Source organism: Neopsephotus bourkii, unplaced genomic scaffold, assembly GCF_033783945.1.
Source record: "Neopsephotus bourkii isolate Nb327-2 ecotype Australia unplaced genomic scaffold, CSIRO-AGI_Nbou_v1 NB_1663, whole genome shotgun sequence".
Lineage (NCBI taxonomy): Eukaryota > Metazoa > Chordata > Aves > Psittaciformes > Psittacidae > Neopsephotus > Neopsephotus bourkii.
This window is the reverse complement of record NW_026902137.1, coordinates 4449606-4461826: the sequence shown is the minus strand read 5'-3', so window position 1 is coordinate 4461826 and position 12221 is coordinate 4449606.

Here is a 12221-nt window from a genome sequence, read left to right as displayed (position 1 = left end):
CTGGAAACAAGAAAGCAACATGCTCTTTGCAACCATTTTCAAACTATGTGTGCAAGTTGGTGGCATGTAAAGCATGCAACTTCAGCTGCAGTAATTTAGTCTTTGCCTCTGCTTTTTATAGGAATAAACCATGTATGTGGCCTTTAAATAGCATAATCTATTGTAACTGAGCGAAGGCTGATGTGATTTGTATATAACACAACATATATGCACTATTATAGACAGTGCCAGGCTAAGAAAACTCTAAGCCTTTCTGAAGTTACTTACCACCTTTCTGGTATCTCACTTTTAGGAGGTGCAGTCACCTGAAGCCTTCGGGGTTGTCTAATGCTTTCTAACACCTAAAGGTTCTCATTTGACTAAAAATTTGGTTTGGGTTTTTTCCCATTTGAGTGAAGTTGATAGCTTGTTGTTATTTGTGGGGGTCCCCTCTGTCAGTTTAGGAACTCCAGACCAGAGCCTCCCAATTACTCTGCCTCCAAGTCCTGCATTCACACACTAGCCCTGGTACAACCCAGGCTGAAGGTGTTTCACTGCTGCTGGCTCTGGCACCCAGCTCTGTCCATAAGGAAGACATCTCCCACAGTTTGCAGATACTGGCCCATATTTGACTTCTTCATTCTCAGCATCCCACAACCTATATAAGGAGCAACCCAACTTCCCAGTCCTATGGGGCATATAATATTCACACAGCCAAGAGCCCCTTTTTATGTGCTCTAGCCATACTGCCCATCAGCACAAGCCAGCCTCATGCTCCCTATCTTCCTTGCCCTCTGATCACACCCTAAATTCCCCACTAGAGTTCTCATTTCCTCCCAGACTTCCACCTTCCCAAGACTCCCAATGTTCCAACACTTACCTAATTTCATAACCCTTTATTTTAGAAAGGCTAAAGTAAAAAACCCACCAAGGTCCGTCTGGAGCATGTGGCAGAACAGGCAGAGATGAAAATTCTCCCATGTTTCAGGTAGAAATTGGAGAAAACACCAGCAAATGGCAAACCCAAGTGCTTTCAGCCTTATCTGCATATTTACAGCTTGGCAGTACCAAGATCTGTTCTGTTAGCTCAGCCTGTCTTACTTCTGCAGCACCTGATGTGGTGTGTTAAGATGAACTGAAACAAATCGGCATTGGAAACCACACAACTGGCCCACATTATTCATACAGACTGCACCTACTTCTTGTACAAAAGCTCTACCTGTTGTCAGTGTTCCATATCTTTATGTTCTGGAACATGGCTTACCATGATATTCTGCCTCAGGTTATTGTGTATTTAGCTTTAATTGCACCTGATGTTCTATTATTTATCACTTTAAAAGAGATTTTAGATTACACTGGTTCACATTGTGCTTTGCCTTTAAGAAAATCATACATCTGTTGAATAAAACAATCTGAAGACATCACTGAGAATCGTGTTTGCATCTATCAGAGCACTATGGTGTGTCAAACCACAGTCCTGGTGGTCTGGTTCACAAAACTAGAAATAGCATCTAACAGAGGGCAAAAACCTCCTAATTCTGCAGGACTGCACTGTAAGGAAATACCACTGCAGTCAGTTGCTGTGGGACAGATCTTAGCACTTCACTGGGAAGGGGGTACTGGAACTGGCATTCAGCAGTCCTCAGGGACAGGGCTGAGACTCAAGTCAGGAGTCAAAGAGACACACAAGGACTGAGACATCAGGCACACCACCCCCCCAAAAGTATAATTTCCCAGCAGCACACCCTATAGGCGTGTGTAGAGCAGAGCAAAGATATCACAGCAATATACACTACTACAGGGCATCAGTCCTTACCAGATGCTGGTACCCAAGAGCAACATTTCTATCTGCTGAGAATCAGCCCTGTTTATAGTTGCAGTGAAATGTGAACAATTTGAGTTGTCATTATTAAGCTAATATATAATCTGTTTCTAGGAAAAACATGTTTCTTCCTTGGTAAGAGTGCTGGGCTGAACAAGATATTTTCAGTTTCCCGTAGCATGAGAAATGGCAGACTGAGATAACATCCTTTTCATTTAAAGGTGTCATTTATATAGATTTATTGATTCAGTATTTCTGCAAGAAAACCAGGCAGTTCATGAGCACTGCAAGATTACCATTTGCTCAAAGACTTGTTAGAAAATACTCCTATGTTCAGACAAATATTTGAATTTGCAGGAGAATGCATTATCCTTCTAAGTCAACTCAACCCAGCAAATCTGTAAATTGCAGCCAGATTTGCTTCTTTCATGCAATATTCAGCACTACGGATGCAATTTTCCCATCAGTAAGTGTCTAAATATTTTATAATTGAAAGCATTTGACGTAATGGATAAACAGCAAAATCCAGGCACAGAATTCTGCAGTCAACCAAGGTCATCAGTAGGGCCATTAGTACGAATATCTTCATTACTTCTTCACAGCTATAAGATGCTTCCATTTGTTGAAGCCTGGACCAGGACAAGGGTTAGCTGCTTGGTTTGGTAGCTATACCTAAACCATTAACAGTGATTTTGAAGCTCACTCACAGATAAATACAACTTCACAAAACAAACTGGAAACCCATTTGCTGGGCAACCCATCCCAATTGATGTTGCACACCTCCAAGACAGTGTGATAGAAATCTGGTAGTCTGGACACTGGGATATCCAGTATGGGTACAGCAGATGCAACAATTCCAGAACAGCTTGTTCCTTCCTGTCTCCAACATTCAAAAGCAGAGGTAGGCTGCACTCAGACCAACTGATACAATTTGATCCCCTATGAATAAGGGGTGGAAATCTGGACAACATTCAGTGGGCTACGGGGTGCAGAGCAGGGACAGTTGGGCTCAGCTGCAGATATCACTGGGAATGTTGGTATGAGGTCGCAACAAGGCTCTGTGGTGTTCCCTGCTCGGAAGAGCTCTGGGTTCAGGTATGGACCTAGCTTTTTATCACAACTATAACACAATGTCTGTGTTCAGTAGGTTTCCAGCAGGAAGGAAGAAGAAAAAATAGTTTTCAAAGAACACTATGAAGACTAATAAAAAAATCTTTGCTCATATATATCTCTGAAGAACATTCAAATTATGCTGATCAGTTTTGAAGGTTAAAATTTAAAAGGTTAAAATGCAGCCTTGTTTTTAAGCAATTCAATCAATAACATACTAGACAAAGTCATTGAAGAAGGAAGATAAAGCAGGTTTTTATGGCCAGAGCTACACATGAAGCCCATTTGCACTGGGGAAGCTAACTATAGCGCGAGCAGCACAGCATCACAGCTGCACATTTCATTGTGTTCTTCCCTAGGCTGCCACATTACAGGGTCACAGCTCAAGTCAGGCTTTACACTGATGAATGAAAATAAGCTCCATCAGATTTGTTTCAAAGAGTAAAACATAGCTTTTGATGTTTTAAATTGGCCTGGAAAACATGCAATTTTTTTATTCTTGCTTAAAAATAATTATTTCATTTTTTTCAGAAATAACAGGCATAGGGAAGCTTGCTCCTAATCCACTTTTCATAACCATCCACCACCTTAACATCACCACAGTCATTATGTATTTCATAAGCAATTTCAATTGTAGCACAAGAACTATGCTCATTCATCACACTCATAACATATGCCTCTTAAAGTCAACCTAAAATCACTGAGTAAGGTATCAACGCAGGGCCTTACTGCTGGCACCAGTACTGACTGGAGCAAAAGGCATATTTCTATCACACTCACTGCTTCAGCACTATGCAGAGTAGCCCTAAACCTGCCTGATATGGGGAGGTTTCTGTATCATAGATGAATTAGAAAAGTCTCAGACAGCAGAAAAACTGGAATGCAGTAAATCTGATGGTTTTACAGTGCTGCACTGGTCAGTGGGGCAGAAGTTCAGAAGCACATACTTAATCAGGAAGACTTGAACCAGGACAATTATGTAATATTCACATCATTCTGACACTGGTGACGAAAGTAGATCTAATCATTATTCTTACGCATTTAAATGACCGTGCGCAAGAAGAAGACACACTTCCTTGTTCTGGGATGGAAATCTATTTACTATCTACTATTTTTGCATTCATAGTGTCACAGTTGAGTATCTACCCTAAGCAGTTATGAATTTCCAAGGTCTTTGTATCTTGTTTTACGTGTCTTATTTCTTTGTTTAAGAAAAAACACACAGCTATTCCTCTCTTATTATTACAAACACAGGAGCATTGCTGGGTTGATATTTACTCTTAAAGAAAATAATCTATAAATCCATGAATTTACTGCTCAGATTGTCTCCAGTAGTAATGAACAGTCACTATTCACCTTGAAGCCTAAGTGATACAATTTTGATTTGTTCTATATCTATTATTGACTCAAGATCAGAAATGTATATATTAGAAAAAAAACAAAGAGAACAGTCCTTATCCGCTGTAATGGGTACAATAAGCAGCACAACACTTTCAGCGCATTACTGATATAATCACTACAATTGTAAGGACACACACTGGAGGCAAGCTGCAGCTCAACTACAAACCTAAAGGACAAACATGGTGAACTCGCGACTACTCTGTATTAACATATAAATAATTATAAACATGTATTAACTGATGTAACAAGAAATGTAGCTTAAATAAATAGGATGAAGGCTTGCTTTTTAAAAAATAAATAACCATACACTGATTCAGAAACACTTTAAACTATTCAAATTCACTAACTTACCTTGAATTAACATTTAAGCACAGATAAACCTACAGACATGGCAAGAAATGACCATTTCTTCAGACTTGCATATTTGCACAGGTACAAGAAACTATTTGGAGCAAAACAACTACAGACCTTTCACCACATGCACCTGCTATTACACATGTTCAAATTTAGGTTTGCCCACTCAACACAAGCCCATTTTGTACAAGCAGTTGGGTAGCAATTGCAGTGCCTCTTCATCTTCAAAAACCATGCTACTGAACCAACCTACCCCAAAGGGGCCATTATACTGAGTGAGTTGATAATCAAAGCAGTGAAAAGGTGCAGCTGGGAGAATCACTCTAAGCAGCTATTTCCTGTGATGAGAAAAAGCAGTGAGGGCTTATTAACACTCATTTCATTAGGGGTTCATATCATACCTTCATGGAGTTTTGCATGAGTGTTGGTGTTTATGACTTAAAGCTGTTGAGAGCATGCTGAGAAAAGCATCCAAGTGCAATTCAGAGTAAGTGCATTAAGAAACAGATTACTTCCTCTGCCATTAGCATGCAGCTGTGAGGGTCATCTCAGGACATCTTCAGCTCTAAGTGTATTTAACTCCTCTTATTATAATATCTTACCTCACGCTGGTGAGTATTCCCTAAGGCTAATGTTTCAGGCAAGGAAGCTCCTCTTCAGCAGTTACTGAAGAGGATGAGACTTTTACTCACTGTCTAGAATGAGGTCACCGCTTCACCATATCTACGCCAGGAACAACTTTCTTCTTCAGCTACAGAGAGAGCTATTGGGGACTGCTAAAACACAGCACTCTGAATGTTTTTACCTAGTTGCTAGTTTCATCAGGATAAGCAGCCATGCAAAATTCTATATTAAGGAAAAACAAAAACAGAGAAGGAGCATTATTTTTTGCAATAACTTGCTTTGGGAACTAATGAGTCTTTTTATCTCTGCTTCAGTGAAAGACCCTGACTTTCCATCCAACCCTGTAGGCATTGGCCTTTCCAAGTTCAAAATGAAAAAGTGAAAATTTTACGAAGCTGTATTTATATGAAATGTGCACACGATGGAAAAAGACAGACAGAAGTGTTTCTATCCCTTTCAGTTATGCCATCGTTCTGAGATCATAGAGAAAATCTGGTTCTGAGATTGACCAAACACTTGGAGATCTGGAGTTCCAGCACTGCCAGGAGGAAGGAGTCCCAGCATGCAGTGAGCTAATTCTGTGAGTCACTGCAATTCAGAAGTTCATCACCACCAGAATCAGTGCCTTTAAGAAAATCTTAGGCAAAAGCAAGAAGTAAGAGAAAGGTGGATGGGGAATTAAAGTCTGAACAGTTGTGCAAAACAGTTACTGGATGCACGTAGTGAAATTTAAGACACAGGAGAAAGACCTGAGGATGGATATCTTTGGTGCCTATCAGCATATAAGAACCAATAAGTGTGAAATCAACAGCTAATTAATACAGATTTTGTCTATATCATTGCTACTGTCTTATTTCACAAAGCCTACATGCTAGTCTTGTCTTGAGCCTTTAAGAGCAAAGCACCTCTTCACACAACACTTGTCTCTCAAGATGAGGCAGAACTCACTTACTCTGCATTTTAGCAAAACAGCAGACCAATCCTTGCAGCCTTTCACTGCCTGCCTCTTCATCACAGTCAACTACACGATACCTGTAAAAAGACTTGCATTTAGTTATCTAAAAATTGTACTGCATGTGCTTGGAAATGTGCTCTAAATCAAGGGCTCATCACTTAAATTTCTGAAGTGGCTTATGGACAGTAAATAAAGATAATATTTTGTTTTCAAATTCTCTGCATGAAAGCAATTTAGGTAGACTTGAGAATTCAAAACTTCTGGTAAAATAAATCAGGAAGCAGGACTGAACATGAGGCATGCAGTAAGCTTATCTTCATACATAAGAAAGCAATTAATAGATTTACATATACACTTGATGTATAAAACTTAAACCAAACACTGCACTAATATGCTAACAAAGTGCACTGCATTATATTTTTATGTTTAGGTAACAGGCCATCTATTTAATCAGAAAGTCACATTATATAATGCAAAGGTTGGTCTTTAACACATAAAATGCTCCTAAACTGTTAATAGATTTCCAGGCTTGCAGCCAGGTATGAGGTGGGTGGCCTTAGTTCTTGCCTTTGTGCCCATACAGATTTTCATTTCCTTCTGAGTCAAGAATGTGCAAATCAGTAACTGTGATCATGTATTCCACAACAGCTATCACAAGCACCATTAACCACCTTCCTAGCCCTCATTTGAGAAGACAGCTATCACAGCTCTAGTACAATTCCAGTAATGAAATCCATTTGCATAGAATCCAATGCTTAAACAAGCTTTAAAGGGTACTAAGCATCCAGTTTTTCTAAGAGATCATGGGCAAAGTAAATCAACATAGAATTTAATTTATGGTGATAAGCCATGCAAATTGCATGAAATAAATTGCCAAAAAGAAAATCTGGGTATGCCTAGCACAAGTTTTTGAATGTCCAAACAGGTTGTGTATATGTTAATAAATTAATTTATTCATTATTGGGAGGTAGGGATTTTCAGAAAGACATATTCTCTGACCAGGTTGGTCCTGGCATTTTTCATTCAGGAGTCAATGCATACCACATAGTCTTGGCCCAGAGGCCAGAGGTCTTCCCATTTTAACCAGATATCCATAAGACCAGCCTGTTTCTTCTGAAAGACACAAGTGACTTTCTCAGTACCAAAATGGTGAAAGCAGGTGCTACTTAAAAGCACAAAACAAGGGAGAATACTGACTCCTGCATTACGCAGTGACCTGAACACTCAGTTGCAGGGAAGGCGAATAGCAAAGACAGGAAAAATGCCCATCAGCAGACACCAAAGCAGTGTTAAACCAGACCTTTTTAAGCAGAATCAACTAAAAATCTCTGAAATCAATTTTCCTCTCTCAAGGGGCACCACGCTGTTCCCTGTGACATCTATCACAGTGGGCACCCACAAGCAGAATCTGAGTGGAAGATGCTGTTAAGGTCATTTGATTGTTACTCTGTGTCTCCTTGCTGGCCATGCCACAGTGTTTTTAGCTCTATGCAGCAAATGCAGTCTCAGCTATTACCCTTCTCTCTGTACTGATGGCTATTGTTACTCAAATGATAGCTGGACAAATAATTCGCCCCATTTCCTAAGTACTATTTTACCCTGATGACCTGTTTAATGCCATGCGTAGCAAATGGGAACTTCACAGAATGTGGTCTAAGGAAAAAACAAATCAATAATCCATGTATACAACTGACATAAACCTGCCATTTCATAAATAAACCTATGACTGTGTGACTAGAGTTCATGTGCTGGTATGGCATTTGTGCCCAGAAAAAGCAGGCTCATGCACAGGAGTAACTGAGAAATTTCATACAGGCTGATATATACAGTGGAGAGGACGTTCTAAATCTACTTAGGTAAATGCAGTTAGTCACTAAGAGATCATATTGAATTATTTATGATATCAAAGAAGTTCCCATTGACTAAAATCAGACTAGATGAAGCAGAAAAACTGCAGCAAGAATTTGTGACAGTTGCATATTGCAGTAGTAAAAAGCTTTTACTATTGAATGATTGTTCTCTCCTGCTAATTGTATGTAGATCTGAAAGCATAGGCTTTTTTCTTTTGGCCAAGCAAGCTGAGTTGAAACCAAAATATCATACAGGCATATACAACTGAAAGCATACACAAGCTGACTTGTGAGTGTAATAACAATGCAAACGTTGTTTCCAGTACTGATGCATATAATTTAGTCTCATTATGGATGATCTAGCATGCAATTTGATAATTCTATCACATTGTTATTGCCTAAAATGCAAATATTCTTTTGTTGTCAAAAAAGTATCTTAAAATTATAAACCAGAGATGTCATAAATTCTGTTACAAAGTTAATAACTATGAAAACCTAAATTTTAAATCAAAAGCTAGAAGAAATGAGGATGACATTGGAAACAAAAGCAATGAGGCAGTGACTTCCTATGAAGATAAAACATTGTATTTCTTTTTCTTTCTTTTTTTCCCCCAAAATTTCTATACATACTTAGTTACAAATCTGTTGAAAGAAAATCACATGTACATGGAATCAGATGGGGCACACATAAGTTACTAAATATTCTTTTTGGAAATGAATTCACCACGTAGAAAAACTTGATGTTCTCAGAGCTTGAATACATCATTTTCTCCTCTCACCTCAAATAATATTAAACTGTTTTAGATTAGATGTCTACCACCTCTGATTATTTATTGTGTAGTGTCACTAGGAGCTGACATGTCACCATGCAAAGTTTTTTTTTCTCTTGTATTAAAATACCTTCTTTGCTGGCTGACAAAAAACCATGCCAGATACACTGAACAGGCTCATGTATTTCCAAAGGCAATCATGCAAAAGAGACAAGGGAACACTTGCCTCCATGCAGTTCTGCTAACAATAAGAGTTTACATCATTTTATCCAGATTTGATGGGAAGTAGTCCTAACCTCTGCTGAGTCCAAAGGGACAGAAAGAGGAAACCTTCAAGAGGCACATGAAAACTTTGCCCTGTAGCTTTGGCCTGTATTTGTAGGTATTCTCAATTTTTGTTAGCTAAAACCTTACTGTACTTTTAAAGGTTAAATGATGAGCTAATAATACCCTTTAAAACTTAAAGCCAACTACACAATACTGACATTTAAGGCAACCAAGGCCAAATAACTGTTACTTAGTGTGAAATACCCACAATCTAAATTCCATATGATAACACATGCACAGTGAAAATCCATGCTGTCTCTGACTGACAGGGTAATCAAAATGGAGCTAATTATTTCTAAGATTTGCTGGATTTTAAATATAATTTTTTTATCTAAGTGCAGCTCCTTACCAGAATCTAAGAGCAGTGAAATTACTGACACTCCAAATATACAAGAAATATTCAAAATCAAATTATTATCTGAAAAGCAATATATGAAGAGGTATTGAATATTGTACCAGACATTTCTGGTTTGCTTTTCTTAAAGAAGGCTAGAGTATGAGGCTTTGTTTTTCCCTTGCTGCTGGCTTACAGACCAGAATGCTGTTTAATGGTTAGCATGAGCAGAAGTATCTTTTGCATATTTCCCTGCTGCTGCTCCCCTCCTAAATGAACATGATTTCTTATTTAGCCACAAAAACACACTCCTGTTTGCATCTTTGATGGTTCTGTAAAGCTTAAGGAAGAGATCAGAAAAGATGTAGGAGACCATTTCTTAATTAATGTCAAATACTGAAGCTAGCAAAGTTGTCAGGGAGGATGTTTAATTCAGGGAACAGTATTTTCCAGATTATAACAGCCAAGAGATAGCCCAGGGAGCAGAATTTTCAGGGATAGCTGGAGCTCGGTGATGGTTTTGTGGTTTGTTTTCTTAAATGCTGCCCCTTTGGTAGTTCTGCTTAATTAAAAATTATTCTGAAACACTGAAGTAATATTTTACTTCTAATGTGACAGTTACTCCCAATTTGTTGCATAATTACTAATCAGAAAAGGCAAATAGCTGCCTAATAGCTGCCTAGGCATATGCACAAATACTGCTGTTTAGAAAATCAGTTCACTGATATACTACCCACTTCCTTGTTATTGGGAGTTGGCAAGAGCAGAACACGTAACACAAGGTTTTGACATTATTTTTCTTGAAGAGATAAGTACATTAAGACTGCTCTGTAAGCAGCGAGTGAAAGCTCTCCACGATCAAAACCACCACTTGTGTTAAGAGCAAAAACGTAATTTCTGTAGGGGAGGAAAAGTCTAGAAACAAGCCATATCTTAATGAGAAACTGTCATTGCAAAATATATCATTGTTCAAAAAGTATTGCTTAACACAACCACGTTAATGTAACAAATCCATGTTCAAAAATTTTGTTTACACTGTGAATCCAATAGCACCTTGCTCATTGTATCAGCACCTCTGACCCACACTGGCTGTACATTCATGCTACCTAAGTAGCTAAAATGTGTACTTTAACATCCTACAATCAGTAGCTCACAGTAAAAAATAGCTGTTTCTGAAGAACTTTCCCATCATCATGAGTTACATATATATATTTACATCTATATCTGTGCATTTATACATGTATATGTACAAGCCATACACTCATTCTCCTTATGCAGGCACACTTTGAATCAACCACTGACAATTCATAGAAAATCTGGAATTAACTGGGTTCTGCTGTCATGTTTGTTCTTTGCATTTATTATTTGTTTGTGTTCTTTGAGTAAGAATTTAAGCACTCCGTGTTCTGCTGCCCGTCTTACATCTAGCTAGTTTGAATTAAAATGTGCAAAATAAATGAGATCCACAGATTTGCCATCGGCATTTTAAGACAAACTGGCACAAAGCAATCTACAATTTACTTACGAAGATTAGCACTACCTACTTCTTGTGGGAAGCTTGAATCAAAATGGTTCTTTTCTACACCCTCTGTCAACTTAATCCAACTGTTGTTTCAATTTTTATCATCCTATGTTGTGGAGCTACAAAATACAACTGTTCTGTATGGCAGAAATTGGAAAACAAAACCAATTCCTTTTTTTATTTTAAAGGCATGCCGGGGCCAAATTTCTTCAAATTGCTGGGAACATTGGGTTCTGGAAGAGTATACGATTTTAACCATAAGCACCACAAAATGTGAACTGCTGAGTGCCCCCTGAGCAAATCCAGCCAAAGTCTGTAAATCTAACTCAGCAGGTCAGCATTTCTGGAGAGCTCCACATCCTTTTTGGAAATAACAAAAGAAGTGAGAAGCATTTCAAGCAGCTTGGCACCGCTCCATGGCAGAGCACAAACCTGCAGTTTAAGCTCAGCATGGGGAGTTGTGCAAGCCAGAGAACATGATGTGGCTTTTGGTACACATTACATCTTGCAGAAGGTTTGCACGTCTTTTCCCCAGATCCTTACATATCACGCCGTTCGCAGATGGCCACCACAAGCAGGTTGATGCTGAGAGCAGCTTGCTGTGCCACAGCACGGGCATGATCAGAGGCACTCAGCAAAAGCACTGTCCTGCAGGAGTGCCTGAATTCAAACAGATCTAATCAGCAGTTCAGACAGGGCTGCCTTCTCCACCTGGCCAGAAGTGTTTATAGACAAAAACAATATGCTAGCGTTTCCCTGACATTCATGCTAATAAACTGTGGAAGGAAATCAGCATTAGGAAGCAAAACAACATGTAATTGCCATAGACAAGTATTGCAAAACAGCCAATTTGTCTGTGATTCAGATGAAAAATCACTATTACCCTGCCTTGACTTGCTGTCTTCTGTATCAGAACCTGTTATTAATCATATTCCCAGTCCAGCCCCTAGAAATAGTACAGTTTAATACTCAGCAGGAAGTGGGCATATTGACATAATAACCAAAGTGTATATATATTTTTTGGTTGAATAATTACTTCCTTTCAAGGGAGGAAGGTTATGAAGACATCATGAATTCAACTTTGACAAAAAACTCAGTTTTAAATAGATACCAAATTGGGAAGGTTGCTCAAGTGGAAAAAGATTATCACTGGATGCAACAGTGTACATTAAA